The sequence below is a fragment of the Papaver somniferum genome, chromosome 6, assembly GCF_003573695.1.
Source record: "Papaver somniferum cultivar HN1 chromosome 6, ASM357369v1, whole genome shotgun sequence".
Taxonomy (NCBI): Eukaryota; Viridiplantae; Streptophyta; class Magnoliopsida; order Ranunculales; family Papaveraceae; genus Papaver; species Papaver somniferum.
The window spans coordinates 12,608,910-12,629,044 of NC_039363.1; the positions used below are offsets into that span (position 1 = coordinate 12,608,910).

The 20,135-nt window shown below is 36.5% G+C and overlaps 1 pseudogene; it reads left to right on the forward strand.

The window, feature by feature from the left end:
- The first annotated feature begins 19,601 nt into the window (after positions 1-19,601).
- LOC113292017 lies at positions 19,602-19,701 on the forward strand (annotated as a pseudogene).
- Positions 19,702-20,135: the final 434 nt, after the last annotated feature.

The window sequence follows — 20,135 nt, forward strand, 5'->3', positions numbered from 1 at the left end:
TTTGTGCTTGTTCCAAATTATCCCGGCTAAATTGGGGCCTATGCCATTTAATTGGGGACTAAGGATTTCTTGAAAATGATAAAGGGTGTTTCAAAATTGTAAAATTATTAAATTAATCTTAAAAAATCTTAAGTATTCTAACACAAATACAAAAATCATTATTCAAATTCAATTTATTTTTTAATTTTCATTAAAATTAAAACTAAATCTTAATCAATCACAAACAACAATTATAATTTAATTTCTTTTTGGTTTGTAAAGAAAAAAACAACCAAAAAACAGAAAATTTAGGTGATTGAGTTAAATCTCTTTAAACCCTTCCTTTTAAGAAATACTCTACAATGATTTGTCTCTAAAAATTTGAAATTCACTCGTCAAGGTATCTGAAAATCCACCCAGAATCGGTTTATATGTAAACCATAACAACCCGATTGTGATCAAAATCGGCTTTTACTGTGAACCTACATATTCTGATTCTGGGTTGATGTGATGAACATCAACTATAATCGGATTACATTAATACACACATCAACCGATTCTGGATTCATGTTCGGATTATTTTGGACCATATGTAATCCGGTTGTTTAGTTAAAAATCTCCGAACCCTTTTCTTCAATAATCGGATTACATTATCGTCCATATAAACCGATTCTGAAAAAGCTGTAACAAACTACCTCAAAAATCGTACTTTATAGATAAATTTAAAGTGCGATTCTGATACAAATTTCATGAGTCCAAGTTACCATAAAAAAACAAAACCACTTTCATTAATTAAGTTTGGTTCAAGTTTGCAAAATACAATATAAGAAAACCACAAAATATAAGCATCCGATAGATCAAGTTTTTAACATAAGGAAAATACTCATTCCAACAAGAGATTCCGGATCATCATGATTGTGACAACCATTCATCACTTTAGAGAACTTGTATACCCTACTACCATCGGGTTTCTCGGGTCTATTAACTATAATCTTAAACGTGCAACCATACTTCTTTGATTTAATAATGTATTCCTTTGTCGTCTTCTTCACGTACAGTCTTTCCTTTGCCCAATGACTTTCTTGCTTTCCACCTCTCTCACAAACAATTTCCAAACGCTCTTTACTTGAATGACGGCCTAAAACTAATGCGCATTTGATCTTTATTCCCTTGTCTATAAACCATTGTTTTGCATCGTTTCCATCTTTCCATTCCAAATCGATAAAATAGTGGGCAGAGGTATCAAGACCCAACAGAGATACGACTTCGGGTTGATCTTCTTCAAACTCCACAACAATCTATAACAAATATCAACAAGTTGATGATTCAAAATCGGTTTATATGTCACAGTCGATTAAACCGATTCCAAGTAATTGGTGTATATGTGCAACTATAAAGACCGATTTAAGAATTATCGAAAAAAATTCAAAGTCCAGAATCGGTTCACTTCTAGTGTCATGTAATCCGATTATTGTTCACATTTCTCCTGGAACTTTAAAGTCGGTTTACATATACACGAAAATAAACCGATTGTCAACTTTGTGTTTTCTACGTGATTATTTAAGTGAAGAAATCGGGTTATTAACATCACCAACAAAAACCGATTCTGGTCACGTACCAATGGAGACAAAAAATCTACTACAATTGGGTTATATGGTGACTAACAAATACCGTTTATAGATCCAAATTTGGGGATTTTACCCAGAATCGGTTTATGTAATGCTATCGAATAAACCGATTCTGGGTTAAAGTTTTGAAAGAAATTCCTTTTTTGAGCGATTGGGACATGCAAATACATGTTTGTAGATCGTTACAACTCATACATATTTATTAAGAGCATTATCACCTTCTTCTTCCCGATGAAATTGTTCTTGTGCTTGAATAATATCCCCAAGCATTCTTTGGTTCACTTTGTCTTCTTCATTCAACAAATTTTCCAATTCGGTAGGATCGAAATCATGATAATCTGATGCGCCCACCTCTTCATCACTACTAGAGTCTTCATCATCACTATATTCTTTCATTTTTGCTAAGAAAATCAAAAACCCTAGTTTTTCCTTTTTTCCCTATGCTTCTTTCCCTCCAAACCTTAAAAAAGAAAAATGAACTTAGAAAAGAAAAATGAACTAAGAGGTGATAGAGACAAAGGCCATCGAGGCCATTGTTATGATGGCGGTTGTGATTGTCCAACGACCAGCCAACGTCAAAATTACCGCGGCAGGCCTCACATAAATGCCAACGAATATGCTTCTTTTAATTTCCCTAGACTAGACGTGGTACACATGTTGAAATCCAGAACCGCTTTCCGTTGGAGGCTGCGTAGCATTTATTAGTGTACACACCACACAAGCATGATTTGTATTAGTAGAAGAATATGATTAGCTAAAGATTAAGATAAAAGGAGATAATTAGATTAGCAACCAAAGGGACGTCCAAAACAAAAGCCTTGATGTAAGCTTCATTATAGTATTACCTAATCTCCAAGGTAATCAAATTTTTAATATTCATTAATTTATTTACTGATAAGATGTGGATAAATTTAGAAGCCTCTTCCGTCTGTCAAACTCATTATCTTCATGGAAAAACCTAATTAAATATGAAAAAGACCCATTCATTACTAGGGATAAGTACAGAAATTCATTTCCAATCAGAATCTTTTATCTTGTTTCTAAAACCACTTAAAAGTTTTACATCATCTTCATCCGATTCTCATTCTAAATATTCCATCTTTTTCGGTCTTTTTCTACCAACTTTTCCATTACAATGGGTGTTTCTTGATCAGCATTGACTCTAGCGATCGAGGTATTCAACCTTTGACTATTTGACCGCTTTAAACTCTAGTATATCGTGGCACCTCAAAAACCCATTACGGCGCAGGAGATCGGCGTAAGCAGATGCGTAAGAAATGACGCCATACTATATGTGAGCTGGCAGAAACATGTTGTCTTTTTGTGTCAAGTCGAGTAACGACAAATACTTTTGAAGCTTCTACTTTTGTAAGTATAAAGGTGGATTGATGTATACGTGTCACTACAAGTACGAATCTCACATTGGTTTTCTCTGTGTTCTGGTTGGTCAACTTCTCCATCAAAGTTCTAAGACAATCCACAGCTCAACCTTTTTCTGTGTAACTCACTGAGTTCGTATATGAACTCAGTAGTTTTGTCTGTTACCTTGAGTGTGAACCTTCAGTTTTGGATAACGGCATCACAACAATACTAGGCCGACCTTATTATATACGTGCATGTGCTAATTGGAGTATGACTTGTATGGTTATCTTGGTGATTTTTATTTTTGGACGTTTATCTTGCTAACATTCAGAGAATTGAGTGAAGAACGAGATACAGAGAGTATACGTACTCTCATCTGACAGAACACGACTAGTTCAACTCTCTCACACGTGTGCGTACAAATCGTACGCTCTCACACTCTATGTTATTGTATCTTGTCTTTTGGAGGTTCCCAACCTCTTCCGAGCGCTGAAAACCGTGGCCTAAAACCTCTATTCCCTCTTACGGAATCCCTGCTGCGGAAAGAAATTTCATACGGATACCGACCGTCCATTTTGAAAAAGTAAAAGAAGGGCAATGGTGAGCCGTTTTTAGAATAAAGGATAATCATTGTCCATTTTGAAATTTGATAAGTAGGGCCATAAACTAGAAAAAATGATAATCATTGTTATTTTCCACAAAAACGGCTGACCATCGCCCGTCCACCATTGTAATTGGGAATTGCCACTGGGCCTAAGTTCCCTAGCTGACACAGAAAGGCAATTGGGATGACTTGGGAAGAGCCGTAAGGCCCAGTTTTATGCTACTTCTTTAGAACGATTTTTTAGGGATCATGTTTTTTTTTTTGGACCATGGGTGTCCTAAAATTAGGTAAATACACATTTACCCTTTACTTTAATTTAAATTAAAACTAACCTAATAACTATATAAATCTAATCATATACATCTAATCTAAATGAATCTATTAACCAAAATCAAAATCAAAAACAAAATTTGGAAGGGAATCGAAATTTTTTAGTTTTGAAAAAAAAAAATTCTCTTCTTCTTCTCTCTTTCCTTGACGTTCCTCGTTCGATTGAAAAACACATCAATCGTTTTTAATTCATTTTTGATAGGGTAAATTGAGTAGAAATCTCAAATGATTGGGTAAATTGAGTAGAAATCATCAAAATATGGTTTAAATGGAAGTTAAAGTGGCATGTTCGGTTAAGAATAATTTAAAAAAAAAACTAGTTTTGTAACCGAACATTCTGAAACCAAGAACACGAAGAATATTTCGGTTATCACGAATTTATTTTTTTGTAACCGAACTCGGAGTTCGGTTGGTTCGCAAAAAATAGTTTTAACCGAACTCCTTATTGAAAACCAATATATTGTGTTCGGTTGGTTCGCAAAAAATAGTTTTGACCGAACTCCTCATTGAAAACCAATATACTGTGTTCGGTTGGTTCGCAAAAAATTCTAAAACTAGTTAGTAACCGTACTCTACCCATAATACAAAAAAAAAAAAAAAAAAAAAACAATGTAACCGAACTGTGTTATTTTTTCCACTATGTTGAGTTATGATTTAACCGAACTTTGCCTACTTTGTTCGGTTTGTTCGCAAAAAATCTTGACAAACCGAACTCTTCACTAATTGCATACATGTGGAGTTCGGTTAGATATGTTGTTGGGTTAAAGTTTGCGAACTAACCGAACATTACTCTGTAAATCTTATAAACAAAATTCGGTAACATGTTTGTTTACGAACGACTAAAACCTCCATTAAAGAGCGAGTTCGGTAACCTGCGTGTTTGGAAGAAGTAACCGAACTACACTTTCAGATGAGTTCGGTAACCTGTTCTTCACATAAGGTAACCGAATAAGCCCAAATCTACTCTAAAAATTTACAGTTTTTTGAAAATTTGGAGCAATTCAACCAACATTATCTAAGTTTGAAGCATACCTGGGTACCCAAATACCCTTCCTCTGGTTGTGGTTGGTAAAATCCATCGTTTTTCATGTTTTCCTTCTTCATCTTCTCTAACTTTACTCTCTCAATAATTCTACTTCTTTTAAAAAAAAACCATCTGATTTTTTAATCTCACTAATTATCTTTAACTTAATCATCTCCCTAATCATTACACTAACTAATCATTACCCAAAATTAATCAGGAGGATAATTTAGGTATTTATATAAATACTTAGATAAGGGGTGACCTAGATTTACTTCTAATGTTTTTACCCAAAATAAAACCATAATCCCCAAAAAAAACCATCGTCCCCGAAAAAAATGGTTCAACTAATTAGCCTAACATTATTAAGATCTGGAAAGTTCATATAATAATTGCATAGATATGTATTTTTGTAACATGAAAGTACGTAGCTTCAACGACTAACTCACACTACATGGTGATTAGCCACTGTAAGATAAGCACAAGTATGTGGTGACGGAACATGGATGCATGACTGGAATTGTATCTTGGTTATAAGATTATACGTTGAAGAACTACGCATCAACTTTCCATCTACACAAAATTGGTCAAAAAGATCAAAACAAATATTTTCTGGGTGAAACAGACTGCTAGGTTTAGATACTGTTTATATGGACATTAAACAGAAAAATACTGTTCATTTAGCCAAAATGGATATTTGACCCAGGAAAATAAAAACAAAAAAATGTCAATCACCTAAAATACCCCTTTTTAGTCTAACAACAACCAAAAATCCACCAGTTATGCGTGCTTCTTAACTGCAACACCTAAAATACCACTTTTTAGGCTACGACCAAGCAAAGCAGACACCTCAAAATTATCCTGGAACAGGAAGTTCAGATAATCTGGAAGAAAAAAAAAATCAGATCAGTCTAAACAAGTGCCGACAACACCTACCTGAGTGAAACGGAAAATGTTATCAAAAAAAAAATCACATCCTGACCCTCAGCATCTCTAAAGTGCGCATAAACATACAAACCAATAAGTCCAACACCTACGCATATTGTCGACAGTTATACATAGTGCTTGCTCCATTAGACAAACCAGTTGGAGGATAGATTTTACCGGGTTCGCACATTGACAAAGCAGTTGGAGGATTAGATTTTTCCGGACTCACCCTACAAAAATAGAGGCTATGATGTTGCATCAATATGAGTCTGTTTTGTCGTAAAACAACTTCACAACTCAGAAGAGACAAACTCCAATCAAGGAATTCGACGACAAGATAAGATGCAGGTCAGCAATATGTAAAAGATATTACCATGTTTTACACCGTCCTGAAAGTCGAGAATAACAACTACTCCTTCGTATAAGTTCAGATGAGCACTCCAGATTGCATTTCTTGCATAACGAATGACACATATGTCAGTTGGACGACAAAATTAGTCACATGATCAATGGATCTCAGTATGTACAACAAACATATGATCAGTTACTTTCTATGACTTTGTTTGCTAACAACAAAAGGGAATAAAATTAATGAAGATGGAAGCAAGACAGAACACCTAACAAAATCTATAGTAGGAGAAATCATGATGCAGATACTGCCATATCTCAAACAACAATCTACCACAGACAAGCAGATCAATACTCATTCAAAACTATGCAGCAAACAAAAAGTCAAATTTTACCGGAGAAGCTCCATAATCTCGACAAACAACTTCAGTCTAACGAAACCAATATAATAAGCGAAGATAATCCAGAATATACAAACTTCCATGTATCACATATAGATAGAGAACCAAAAGTGCTCCACAATGCATAACGAGAAAAGTAATTTAAAACTCTCAGTGACCGATGCAATTCTGCGTCTTTAAACACCAAGCTGGCTACTATCATCGGTGAAAACTAGAGGCTTAGAGCTAACCACGCCATGACAAAACAAATCATTAAATTATCAAAACCACTAGAACATTAAGGAAACAAAGACAAGATAAGGCAAGCAAAATCACGGAAACCATCAATAAAAACTACAAATCATTTACCTCCCAAGCAACCAAGACATTATTCACATAAGATAATCCTGGGTTTAGTCATAACACGAGTCTTGAAGACAGATTATCCTTTTTACTTTAAAGTAAGTGTTGCATCAATATTGCCTTCCTTGCATCATATTGCACAAGTCAATATCTCATCATATCGAGCTAGTGGAGTAGTCAGGTTGGACTAAAACAAAAATAAATGTATTAGAAACTAAACCAGAAACACACTTCATGATTAAATAGTAATGATTATGAAACCGTCTTTTACAGCCTTAGTAATATCTTCTTCTCTTCTATTGAAAGTGATACCTTAAAAAAGTCATATTACATTCTACTACTAGATGAAATTGGTTTCATCCTGAGTATTTTCACGAAATAAAGTTATATCAATGAGTGATCAATATGAAACTGATTTCATCGAGAGTATTTTGACGAAAACACAATTATATCACAAACTATAACTAGATGAAACCAGTTTCATCCTAGTATAACATGGATGAAACCAATTTCAGGTCAATCCAAAACAGGATGATACTGGTTTCATCCTAGTATAACATGGATAAAAACAATTTAAAACACAATTATATCACAGACTATAACTAGATGAAACCAGTTTCATCCTAGTATAACATGGATGAAACCAATTTCAGGTCAATCCAAAACAGGATGATACTGGTTTCATCCTAGTATAACATGGATAAAAACAATTTCAGGTCAATCCAGAACAGATGAAACCAATTTTCATGTTACTATCAAACATTGATGAAATCAATTTCAAAACAAACTAATTCGCTAATTTCATCATCACTGTCATTGTGGAAGGAAAATCAGGAGAATTAAGGTAGGTAATGCCTAAACACCAGTTTCATCCGTGTTTACACAAGAAGAAAAAAACAGAATGAAATTTCACTCATAAAAATGATTCATTTCTGAAAATTAAGGTAGTTAACATCAATTCCTGTGAAATTGATGAGTTCGGTTAATAAAATCATGAAAAAAAATAGGATCGAGAAACTTACCAGTGAATGGAGAACTCTAATTTTGGTTGGAAGAGAAAACCCTAATTTTGGTTTGAATGAATTTGAGAACTCTCCATTTAATTAGGGTTGCCGGTGTTTTTGTGGTGGTGGTGATATCAATGCTGACGATAATGTTGATGTTTGCGGTGGTGGAGGAAGGTGGTGGTGTTGGTTGTAGTTGTTGTAGTTGTTGATGGTGGTGGTTGTAGTATTGTCGATGGTGGTGCTGATAGATCTGGTTATAGAGATGGATAAACACGATGTTGTCGACGGCGTTGGTGTTTTCTGGTAGTAGAGATGGTGGTGGTGGTGTCGATATTGGTGGTGGAGAAATTTGATGTCTGTCGATGGTGATATTTGGTGTTTCTGGTAGTGGAGATGGGATTAACGGAGGTGGAAGAAGATGAAGGCGTTGGTGGTTTTGTTGAAGAGAGAAGAAGAACGAGTTAAGGTTTTGGTGGACGTGGCAGGGTAGTTGTGTCCATTTCAATCAAAAGATTCTTTTGGTCATTTAACCCAGACGAAATCTCTACCTGTCCATTTGGCGCAGGAAACACCCATTTTTAGCTATATAGCCCATTTTCTCTTCCATTTATTGGTTTCCGTCGTATTTGACAAGTCACTGAATAATTGCATCTTAACTTTTATGTGTGTATTCAGTGGAATTATGTTAGCCTTTTTTTTTCTTGATAAATCTCATAAAACTTTTATAACATGATAAAAAAGAGATTACATGGACTTCAAGAATATCAGGATCAAAGATCGAAATACAATTAAAAAGTACTAATAAAGAGTAATCCATGAAGATAAGTAACGAACTACCAACAAGAGTATCAAGCAATCCGAAGATTGAACGAATGGTTTTGGGATTATAATCCAACCATTTTGATAGAGTTTTTCTTCTTGAAAAAGAGATCTTCTCATAACAATATGAGAGTAATATGCCCAAAGTCTTGAATCTTTACCATCACCCTTGAATTTCCCAAAATCTCCATTGAAATCACAAAGAAACGTCTGAGAGCGCATAGAGAATCTCCATAAAGGAGAAGACACACACAAAAAGGGAAAAACAACCACAAAAACACCGTAAAAATCTCCTAAAACAATGGAGATTGAAATAAAAACTTAAATAAACCTAATCTAAACTACTAGCTATCTAAGAAAATAAGAAAAATGAAAGAAACCTGATTTTGTTTTTTTAAATAGAAAAGAAGATACAATAACAACTTAAATTAAACTAGATTTACATAAGAGGAGTATTTCATGAGATCTCCAAACTCGTGAGCGGAAACTCGATCCGCTGACCTCCTACTTGAGAGTCAGGCTCCTGGCCAACTGGGCTAACCCCTGATGGTTGAAAGAAACCTGATCAGATCTAGCCCAAAATGGACTAGATCTGAGCAGTAAGTTTTTATGATGGTAAAGAATCTTTAGGTTTTGAGAAGGGGCTAGAGAAGAGAGAGAAATTTTGATGAATGCCATAAAGGAAGGAAACAATTATGTTTACCAACAACTGTCTAATACATTGGTCAAGGCGCCTCCTTTCGTCCATAATGGGGGTGGGAGATAGAGAATCAATTCTCACTAGGGAAAGTTGGATCCCCATTTTCACAAACTTCCGGTATGGATAGAGATGAGATCGGATCTAATTATTGAGATGACGGTTAGATTAGCAGTGGGGCTAATTCATCTTGCTAAGTCTACTCAAGGAGTGAGCCTAGCTGTGTCGTATTAAAAAAAATGATTATGTAAAGTAGGCACTGCGTCAGTCTGGGTTTCATTGCGAAAATGTATTCGAAAATCTTTCTTTATATTAGTTAGTTTGGAAGTAAGACATAAAATATAAAATCATTTTTTTACATTAGGATGCAGATGCATAGTGATGTTTTCTAGTTTTTAAAATATTTTGTGATGGGATTTCAGCTTTGCTTAACTTCTGTGGACACTCCATTCTTTTGTCCAAGATATACTAAGCAATTATTAAGAAATAATTAACATAATAAAATATAAAATCATTTGTTTACATTAGGATGCAGATGCATAATGACGTATTCTAATTTTTCAAATATTTTGTGATGGAATTTCAGCTTTGCTTAACTTCTGGGGACATTTCATTCCTCTGTCCAAGATATAGCCATTATTAAGAAGTAATTAAAAAATTAAGAAGCTATTAACAAGTAATTCTCATCTATGACTTAAGATAAATTTAACGGAAATAAATATTCATTGAAATTGATAAGGATATTTTTTATCAAAGACCAACAAAACAATACCATAAGTTCTGTCCATTTCTGATTTTCTTTCATTCTATTTGTATGAACGACCAACAAAATATACCATAAGCTTTTATAATGTGTCGAATCCATTAAAGATACCGCTATTTTGTGGAAAGAATTGAAACAAGGCCTTCTGACCTTCGAATACAACATCTCCACTTGATGTAATTCTATCAAAAGACCGCTACTCACACTGCTCCTCTGTTTTTCTATTTTAGATTCATTGCATATCATTCCAATTGTAATTGATGAATCTTTGGATATCATATATCCTTATGTTGCCTTTTAATTATTTTAATAAACTTCATGCTTCAAAAAAATAAATAAGTTCTTATAATTTGCAAAAGTACTGTAGTTCATAACCAAACCTTTTTCCTTATAAGCTAATAAGTACTACGGCTAGTGTTGTGCGTTTATTAGTCGTAGGATAACTAACTTTAGTTTATGGGTATTACCAAATATATCTACTAACAGTACAATTGAGTGTTAAGTATATAAAGGTTATGTCACAACTAACACATATATTTACGACGAAATAAAAGAGATTATAGAACCTGTATTGCATGTTACATAGATCACAAACTAGGCACCGCTATACCAAACATGGACATTTGCAGCTGACTCCCGCTGTTGAAAATCGGGGTCGCAACTGCACTCATATGTTGTGAAGCAGCCAATTTAAGTAAACTGCTGTTAGAGCACCTATTCCGCTTTGCATAAGTTTCTTTATTATTATACAGACCATACTTACATATGATAAAAGAAAGACTTCAATTCAATGATCGATATTGAGACTGAAATGCATATTTCTTCTCGATTGACATCGAGAAAATTGAATGCGTCAATCTCACGCACCAAGCGGATATGCAGGATCTTTGAATCTCCTTTGGGAATAAAGCTGATTTCGAAGAACTCCGAAACGAAAGAACTTGACTATGCGTTGTCCCCCTTGACCAACCGAGGATGTGTAAGCGGTTTGACAACTCCGCACCAATTATGGGTGTCCATCTATCTCTTAGATGCTTTTTTTACTTGTGCCCCTCGAGAAATCCTTAGAACTTCTCTACTGTGAATCAACTTTTTTTTACCCAATGCTATCTAAAGCCTGACACAGCTGCTACTCGTCTCACTGTCGGAGCAAGTGAGGAACCGAACGATAGAAAAGGAAAGAATTCTATCCATAGGATGCGTACTTGAATATCTCAACCTGGGGCTAAGCTTCGGCAATAATAGCAGGTCGGCTCAGCTTCTTTTATTACGGCGTAAGGAAGCAAATCCCTAGCATACAGTATTAGCAAGAAGGAGATCGTTAGAAGAAAGGAATTATGTTCGTAGCGTTCCCAGACAAATAAGATACCATTTTTTATCCATGAAAGAGCAACATGATAGGAACAAGAAACGGACTCAAAGAAAGAGCACGAGAACGCAAGTGAAAAAGTATTGACGATAGAATGTATAGCCGTTTTTATGGTATTAGACTACAACCATCGCACGTCGCAATATCAACATGATACTTATTCATCCTCGGTCTTTTTTAGATAGACACGGGAGAATGAGCGAGCGACTTTCTTAACCTTCAGAACCTGTGGTGGAACCCAGCGCCTTACGGGCAACGACCAACAGGCAATGACATTGATAGACTGGCGTCTCGCCCGAAATCAGGGATGCCGAAATACCTTTTCCCCAGAGTCAGAACGGGCTGGGATATGAATGAAGTCGCCTTTAGTGCCGCAGACAGAAGAAAATATCGACAGCCAGGTTGAACGAGAGATTCAGTACAACGGAGGACAAAGCAAATCCAGATTCCAAGAAGCGTGGTGTACAAGCTGATGTGATTTGTAGATAGTGGTAAAAAGTGATTTGATTCTCGAACTTGTGAAGGATTTTTTTTAGACTTAAATTCAAAACTAAAATAGAAAACACAATAAAAATTATAGCAAACTCAAACAAAGATGATATCAATATTAAAAGAAATACTGAGGCTAAGATTCCACTATTTTCCAAGTTCAAAGTGATTAAACCAATACTTATATTTATGCAATTTTCTCGTTTAATTTGATTCTAAAATATTGCAACAAGTAGATTTTCAAAAGTAGTAATTGTAAGTATGAAGCATAAAAAGTCTTAAAACTGAGCATACTCCATAAAAATAGATCATAATCACTCAAATAAAAATCATATTCAATAATAGTTCAAGGAAAATAATCATATAATTATTGCAAATAAAAAGATAAAATAGAATATACCACTTTTTGTTGGAAAAATAGCTTCCTCTATCGCCTCAGCAGTGGGGTTTAGCTCCTCATATTAATCATGATCTCAGAATATTTGTTTATGGATCAAAAGATGATTAAAAAGATGAAAAGTGATAATACAGACGATTCACAACAGTTTGTTGGTGTTGCAGAATCATTGTTACGGGGTGAAATAGTAGCTAAAGACCTAATGCAACCGCTGTGATGAACGACACACAGGTTCTGCTGTGAAACAACGATAGTTTTCTGCAACAGTTGCTTTGCGTCAATGTTCTTCGTGTTCTTCCTCTTCAGCAGCAGCAGCAGAATAAGGTATTTTCCTGCAACTCGATCTCTGGAGCTATGTGGTGTTCTAAACTTCTCTGAAAGGATTCGTCCCTCTTATATGACTTATCCCCTCTCCTTTTATAGGCCACAACTCGATTAAATCTCCCCCAAAATCTTGGTTTATCTCCACAACAAGTTTCAGAGTTTTTTTCTTCCAAACTCTCCTCACGCGTATTTGACCTCTCCCAATACTTCCAAACTCTTTATTAGATAACTTCGAATGTTGGGGAAGCTTTTCTAGCCTTTAATCTCCCTGAATTGTCGAAAAAAAAAAATTCCAACAGCAACCCGTGACCACAACACCTCTGTTTCCTTCTCCCGGTTGATCTAACCCAATTCATTCGATCGAATCACATATACCAACCCTGTTATGATATTGGAAGTCCAACCCAACAAAAATCATCCATTGAATCTCGTTATTTCACGTCCAATTGATGCTCCCAAATCCACACAGGTAATAACAAAGTTTCCAGCCAAAATTGTTTTTGAACGAGGAAGAAAAAGGGTCGCCCCTATCCAGAGTAGGGGTGCCTTTAGAAGCTGCCTTAAGGGGTGTCCTGGGGGTTCCCCTTATCCAAACCGGGGGTCCGAATAGCAAGTGTCCTCCGGGTGCTTTCCGACAACTTTTCGAGCCAATTTTTTCCAAAAATGTTTATTGGCCAAAAATACCTACAAATAAATAAAACACCATAATAAGTACAAAAATGAACCCTAACAATATATAGAATCGAGACAAATTGGACAGAAAAATGTGTCTAACAAATACCCCCAAACCTATTATTTGCTAGTCCTCAAGCAAAAATAAAATAGAAATAAAATCCTAACTCAGTGTCGCAGGCATCGTCGATTGCATTTAGTGTAAGAAATAATCCTTTAAACCCCTAGGTGTCCCTAGTGGAGGAGTGTTGTCTTCGGAGGGCTTACCAGAGGTATACCCACAAAACCTTTATACTCCAGACCCTAGCTATCTACACAGAACCTTGGAAGGCACTAAAGAATCTCCTTGGTTGGCATACTTATTGACTACAGGAGGAAGTACTCTGCTGCGAAATTCCAATTGTTGTACACGAGTTTGCACTCAAGCATACTAAAATTCATATAGAAGTGACAGAGCTCTACTCAGATAGTCGCACTATGGACATCAATATCCGGAGTCAAAACTAATCACATGGATAGATCAAGAAGATGGATATAGAGAAAAACATAGATGGTTTTGATGTTTACTAGGTGAACGGTGTTTCTCATATCTGTCTGAAGGCCTCCGTCAAAATGAACCTATCCTAATGGACTGAGATACTAGTCTGACTAATATCAACACACTGGCATATACAAGGGTACCAGTGGTCGATAATCCTAACTCTAGGTCAACACAACTGGCATATACAAGGGTTCCAGTGGTCGACTTTATTAAATTTATTCCAGTTGGTCTGATGGTCTGGTCTCAGTTTCTCTTTTTTTTTTTCTCTTTTTTTTCTTTCTTTTGTTGTATCTCAATCACTCTAATTCACCCTAGCATTGGTAACAACTTGAATCGTGAACCCCACCTAATCACTTAGAGAAACATAGTTTAAAAACAAAACAAAATAAAAACAGAAGTGAAAAGGACTCAACGAGATATGGTGAAACTATCATGTTATTTCTAACACCTGAGCTCTGTTCTTTTATGAATAGACTCTTTAGATGTTGCCATCTAGTCAGATTGGTTCCTCAACTCCTACAACCAAAATGCTTCCATCCACTTAGATTGGTTAGTGCCATCCTTAATAGGGATAAATTTCTAGGCTCTGAAGTTTATTTATTGCAACGAAAAGGTAACAAAAAGTTCTACTCCACCCCCAAACTTAAATCTAACATTGTCCTCAATGTTTCTAATTAAAGAACAGTACCAAAAATATAAGTAACATGAGGAAATAGTAAAGAGACAAGTCGGAAAGATAGTACCTGGGTGAAGTGTAACCAAAAACCTACAAAAATATTATACAACATACAAAATCGCCTCGATGGTCAATCAAGGTAAACAGGGTCCTCCAGAGGGACCTCCTCAACATCACCTGTAGGAAAAGGATCTGAAAAGGGCTTCAATCGCTGACCGTTAACCTTCGAAGAACTACGACCATCTGATGTCTCAATCTCAACAGCGCCATGAGAAAAAACAGTACGGATCACAAAAGGACCGGTCCACCGAGAGCGCAACTTCCCGGGGAATAGATGCAAACGAGTGTCATACAGAAGAACTTTTTGACCTGGAGAAAATGACTTTCGTAAAATATTCCTATCATGCACAAGTTTCATTTTGTTCTTATACTCCTTATCACATTCGTATGCATCTCTACGAATCTCGTCCAACTCATTGAGCTGGAGATTTCTTTGAGCTCCTGCCTTGTCAAGTGAAAATTTTAAGTTCTTAATAGCCCAATAGGCTCGATGCTCTAACTCAACAGGCAGGTGACATGCCTTGCCAAACACTAAACGATAAGGTGACATTCCAATGGGTGTCTTAAACGCAGTACGATAAGCCCATAAGGCATCAGTAAGCCTCGACGACCAGTTTTTCATATTTGGATTAACTGTTTTCTCTAAAATACGCTTAATTTCTCTATTGGAGACCTCTACCTGACCACTTGTCTGTGGGTGATATGGGGTAGCTATTTTATGGGTAATACCGTATTGTTTCATTAAAAGAGCAAACGGTCTATTACAAAAGTGTGAACCTCCATCACTAATTATAGCTCGCGGCGTACCAAAACGTGTAAGTATATTCTCTTTCAAAAACTGGACTACGACCCTATGGTCATTCGTCTTACACGGAACCGCCTCAACCCACTTAGACACATAGTCTACAGCGACAAGTATGTAAAGATAACCAAACGAAATAGGAAATGAACCCATAAAATCAATTCCCCACACATCAAAGACCTCAATCACTAAAATAGGGTTCAAAGGCATCATATTTCTACGGGAAATGGTTCCTAACTTCTAGCAACGCTCACAAGATACACAATGACTATGAGAATCTTTAAACAACGAAGGCCAGTAAAATCCACACTGCAAAATCTTAGCAACTGTCTTCTTAGCACTAAAATGACCCCCACATGCATGTTCATGACAAAAGGAGATAATACTAGACTGGTCACTCTCAGATACACATCTCCTAATAATCTGGTCCGGACAATACTTAAACAGATAAGGATCGTCCCAAAAGAAATGCTTAACCTCGGCTAAAAACCTAGAACGATCTTGCTTACCCCAATGTTGAGGCATTCGACCAGTAACAAGATAATTCACTATATTTGCATACCAATGTGATTGGGAAACAGAGAACAATTGTTCATCAGGAAAACCGTCCCTTATAGGAAGGGAATTATTAGGGGAACTAACAACTAGCCTAGACAAGTGGTCTGCTACTACATTCTCTGCACCCATTTTGTCTCTAATGTCTGGAAAAAATTCTTGTAACAAAAGGATCCATCTAATCAATCTAGGTTTGGTATCCTTCTTAGACAAAAGGTATTTCAAAGCAGCATGATCAGTATAGATTACGATCTTAGAACCTAATAAATAGGATCTAAACTTATCCAAGGCAAACACGATGGCTAGCAATTCCTTCTCGGTAGTTGTATAGTTCATTTGGGCATCATTCAGAGTTTTTCTAGCATAGTAAATCACATGGAGTAATTTGTTTTCTCGCTGACCTAGCACAACGCCTATAGCATAATCTGAAGCATCACACATAATTTCAAAGGGTAGGTTCCAGTTAGGTGCCTTGACTATCGGGGAAGTAGTGAGTAAAGTTTTAAGCTTATCAAAATCCTTTAAGCAAGAATCATCAAAGACAAACTTAACATCTTTTGAAAGAAAATTGCAAAGAGGACTATAAATCAAGCTAAAATCCTTAATGAATCGACGGTAAAAACCTGCATGCCCTAAGAATGACCTAATATCTTTTACGGTTTTTGGAACCTGTAAAGTATTAATAAGGTCAACTTTGGCTTTGTCTACCTCTATACCCTTTGAAGAAACGATGTGCCCTAAGACAATTCCTGATTCAACCATGAAATGGCATTTTTCCCAATTAAGCACTAAATTCTTTTCCTTACACCTAGTCAACACTAATGTAAAATGATGCAAGAACTCATCAAAAGATGAACCAAACACTGAAAAATCATCCATAAAGACCTCTAAAAACCGTTCTACCATGTCAGAAAATATGCTCATCATGCAACGCTGAAAAGTCGCAGGGGCATTACAAAGCCCGAAAGGCATGCGTCTATACGCAAAGGTACCAAAGGGACAGGTAAAAGTGGTTTTCTCTTGGTCTTCTGGGGCAATAACAATCTGATTATAACCGGAGTAGCCATCTAAGAAGCAATAATGACTATGTCCAGCTAATCGCTCTAGCATTTGGTCGATAAAAGGAAGGGGAAAGTGATCCTTCCGTGACCTTGTTCAATTTCCTATAGTCAATACACACACGCCATCCCGTGGTCACTCGGGTTGGGATTAATTCATTATTATCATTCTGGACTACAGTGATACCTGATTTCTTGGGGACAACCTGAACAGGGCTGACCCACTTACTGTCTGAAATTGGGTAAATAATACCACATCTAACAACTTAAGCACCTCTTTTCGAACTACCTCTTTCATGTTAGGGTTCAGTCGACGTTTCATCTCCCTAGAAGGTTTGGAGTCTTCCTCTAAATGAATCTGATGCATACACACAGTAGGACTTATACCCTTAATGTATGCTATAGTCCACCCTAAAGCTTCCTTATTGTCTTGAAGTACATTTACTAGCCTACTTTCCCGATTCACTATCCAAATCGGAAGCTACAATCACAGGTAAAGTCTCAGATGGGCCTAAAAACACATACTTTAGAGTATCGGGTAGTGGTTTAAGGTCCAACTTTGGGGGGTATTCTAAAGAAGGAATTAGGGTAGTCTCAGAAACTGGTGACGGTTCGAACCTATCTTTCCATCTATCAGTGTCTAACACAGGGGTAGAATCTAATAGAGCATTCACCTGTTCAATAGTGCTATCGTCGTCAAAATCTAAACCAAAATGGGATAGACAACTTTTTAATGGGTCTTTAGATAAAATGTTTGGTAATGACTCCTGAACTAAGGCTTCTATCATGTTCACCTCTTCGACACATGTGTCATATAGCTCATGAGGTAGCTTACTGGCATTAAAAATGTTCATCTCCATAGTCATATTACCAAAAGATAAACTCATCACACCATTTCGACAGTTAATGATCGCATTAGACGTAGCTAAAAATGGGCGACCTAAAATCACAAGTATCTGGTTCTCTGGGTCAGGGACAGGTTGGGTATCTAAGACCACGAAATCCACTGGATAAATAAACTTGTCGACCTCAATAAGAACATCCTCGATAACACCTCGGGGGATTTTAACAGACCTATCAGCTAACTGCAGTGTCATCTGAGTAGGTTTCATTTCACCAAGTCCTAGATGTAAGTATACATAGAATGGCAGTAAGTTCACACTGGCTCCTAAGTCAAGTAAAGATTTTTCTACCCGGAAGTTACCTATTGTGCAAGCAATGGTAGGAGAACCTGGGTCTTTGTACTTTGGAGTTGTGGTGTTCTGAATGATTGAACTTACGTGACTAGCTAAAAAGGCTTTCTTATGGACGCTAAGTTTTCACTTTCGCGTACACATATCCTTAAGGAACTTGGCATAAGCAGGAATTTTCCTAATTGCATCTAATAAAAGGAAGGTTTATGGTAACTTGCTTAAAGACCTCCACTATGTCATTAAAGTTCGATTCCTTCTTTGTTGGTACTAATAGCTGAGGAAATGGGGCTCTAGGTATAGAATCAGACCTCTCAGGAACTGAGTTGGCATCATCAGAAATTTTATTAGTTTCCTTAGCTAGTGGTCCTGAGGGGTGAACTACAGTATGTTCACTATCGGGCATGGTTACCTGATTGTCTACTATTCTACCACTCCTAAGGGTTCTAATAGCATTCAATTGATTCGATGGTTTTGTACCTACTTCATGAACTCCTCTAGGATTGGTATTAGTATGACTAGGGAACCTATCATTATCTCTCTCACTTAAGGTCTTAGCTATTTGGCCGACTTGAAGTTCTAACTTAGCAAGGCTCTGAGCATTAGTTTGAAAATTCTGCTTGGTTTCCTGTTGAAAACTAACATGGCTCTGTGCTAACATTTCCTGAATTTTTGCTAACATCTTAATAGATTCCTCTAAGCTAGTGGTTTTATTTTCTGGGCCTCATGTATTCCTAGTGTATCCAAAACCTGGGGGAGCATTAGAATTATTAGACTGACCCTGAATCTGGCCCTTAGACCATGAAAAGTTCGGATGGTTCCTCCAACCAGGATTATAGGTTTCTGAATATGGGTCAAACTTCTGACGATTATCAAACCTAGTGTTATTACATAGAGCATTGGCTTGCTCTTCATTATTCTGGCCTTCCCAAAAATGCTCCAATCTACCACTAGTGTTACCCACTTCTAAAGCTTCTAACCTTTTCGCTATAACAACAATTTTGGCATCTGATTCATAGCCTCCTTCTACCATATTAACGTTTCCTCTGCCGATAAGAATTGTTTTATGGGGTCCCCTACTACTTTCCCATTGTTGGGTCTTTTCGGAGACTCATGCAAATATGTCATCGCGTCATCAACTGTTTGCTTTTCAAATCCACCAGTACACATATATTCTACTGTGGTTGCGGTGGGATAATCTAAACCCTCATAAAGGATCTGAACTAACCTAACCTTCTCTAAACCATGATGAGGACATTGGGCTAATAAATCATTGAACCTTTCCAAATACCTATACAAAGTTTCTCCCTCCTGTTGAGAAAACGTGCAGATTTGTGTCCTAATAGACGATATTTTATGCCTAGGGAAAAACTTGTTCAAAAAGGCAGATGTAAGTTGTTCATACGTTTCGATTGACCCAGAAGCCAAACTATATAGCCACGATTTAGCTTTATTTTTCAGGGAAAAGGAAAATAACCTAAGTTTCAAAGAATCATCATCTAAGTTTCTAATCCTGAGGGTACTACATATTTCCTCAAAGTCCCTAACATGGAAATAGGGGTTTTCATTTTCTTTCCCTAAAAAGATTGGGAGCAGCTGTAAGGTCCCAGGTTTAAGTTCATAAGTTGCTTCCGTCTCAGCTAACCTGATACATGAGGGACGAGTAGTCCTAGTTGGATTCAACAAAGCTTTCAAAGTTGCCATTTCTGGCTGAGCAACAATGATTCTCTCCTCAGTCAAAGGACGTTCAAAAACAGACTCTTCAAAATTCGGA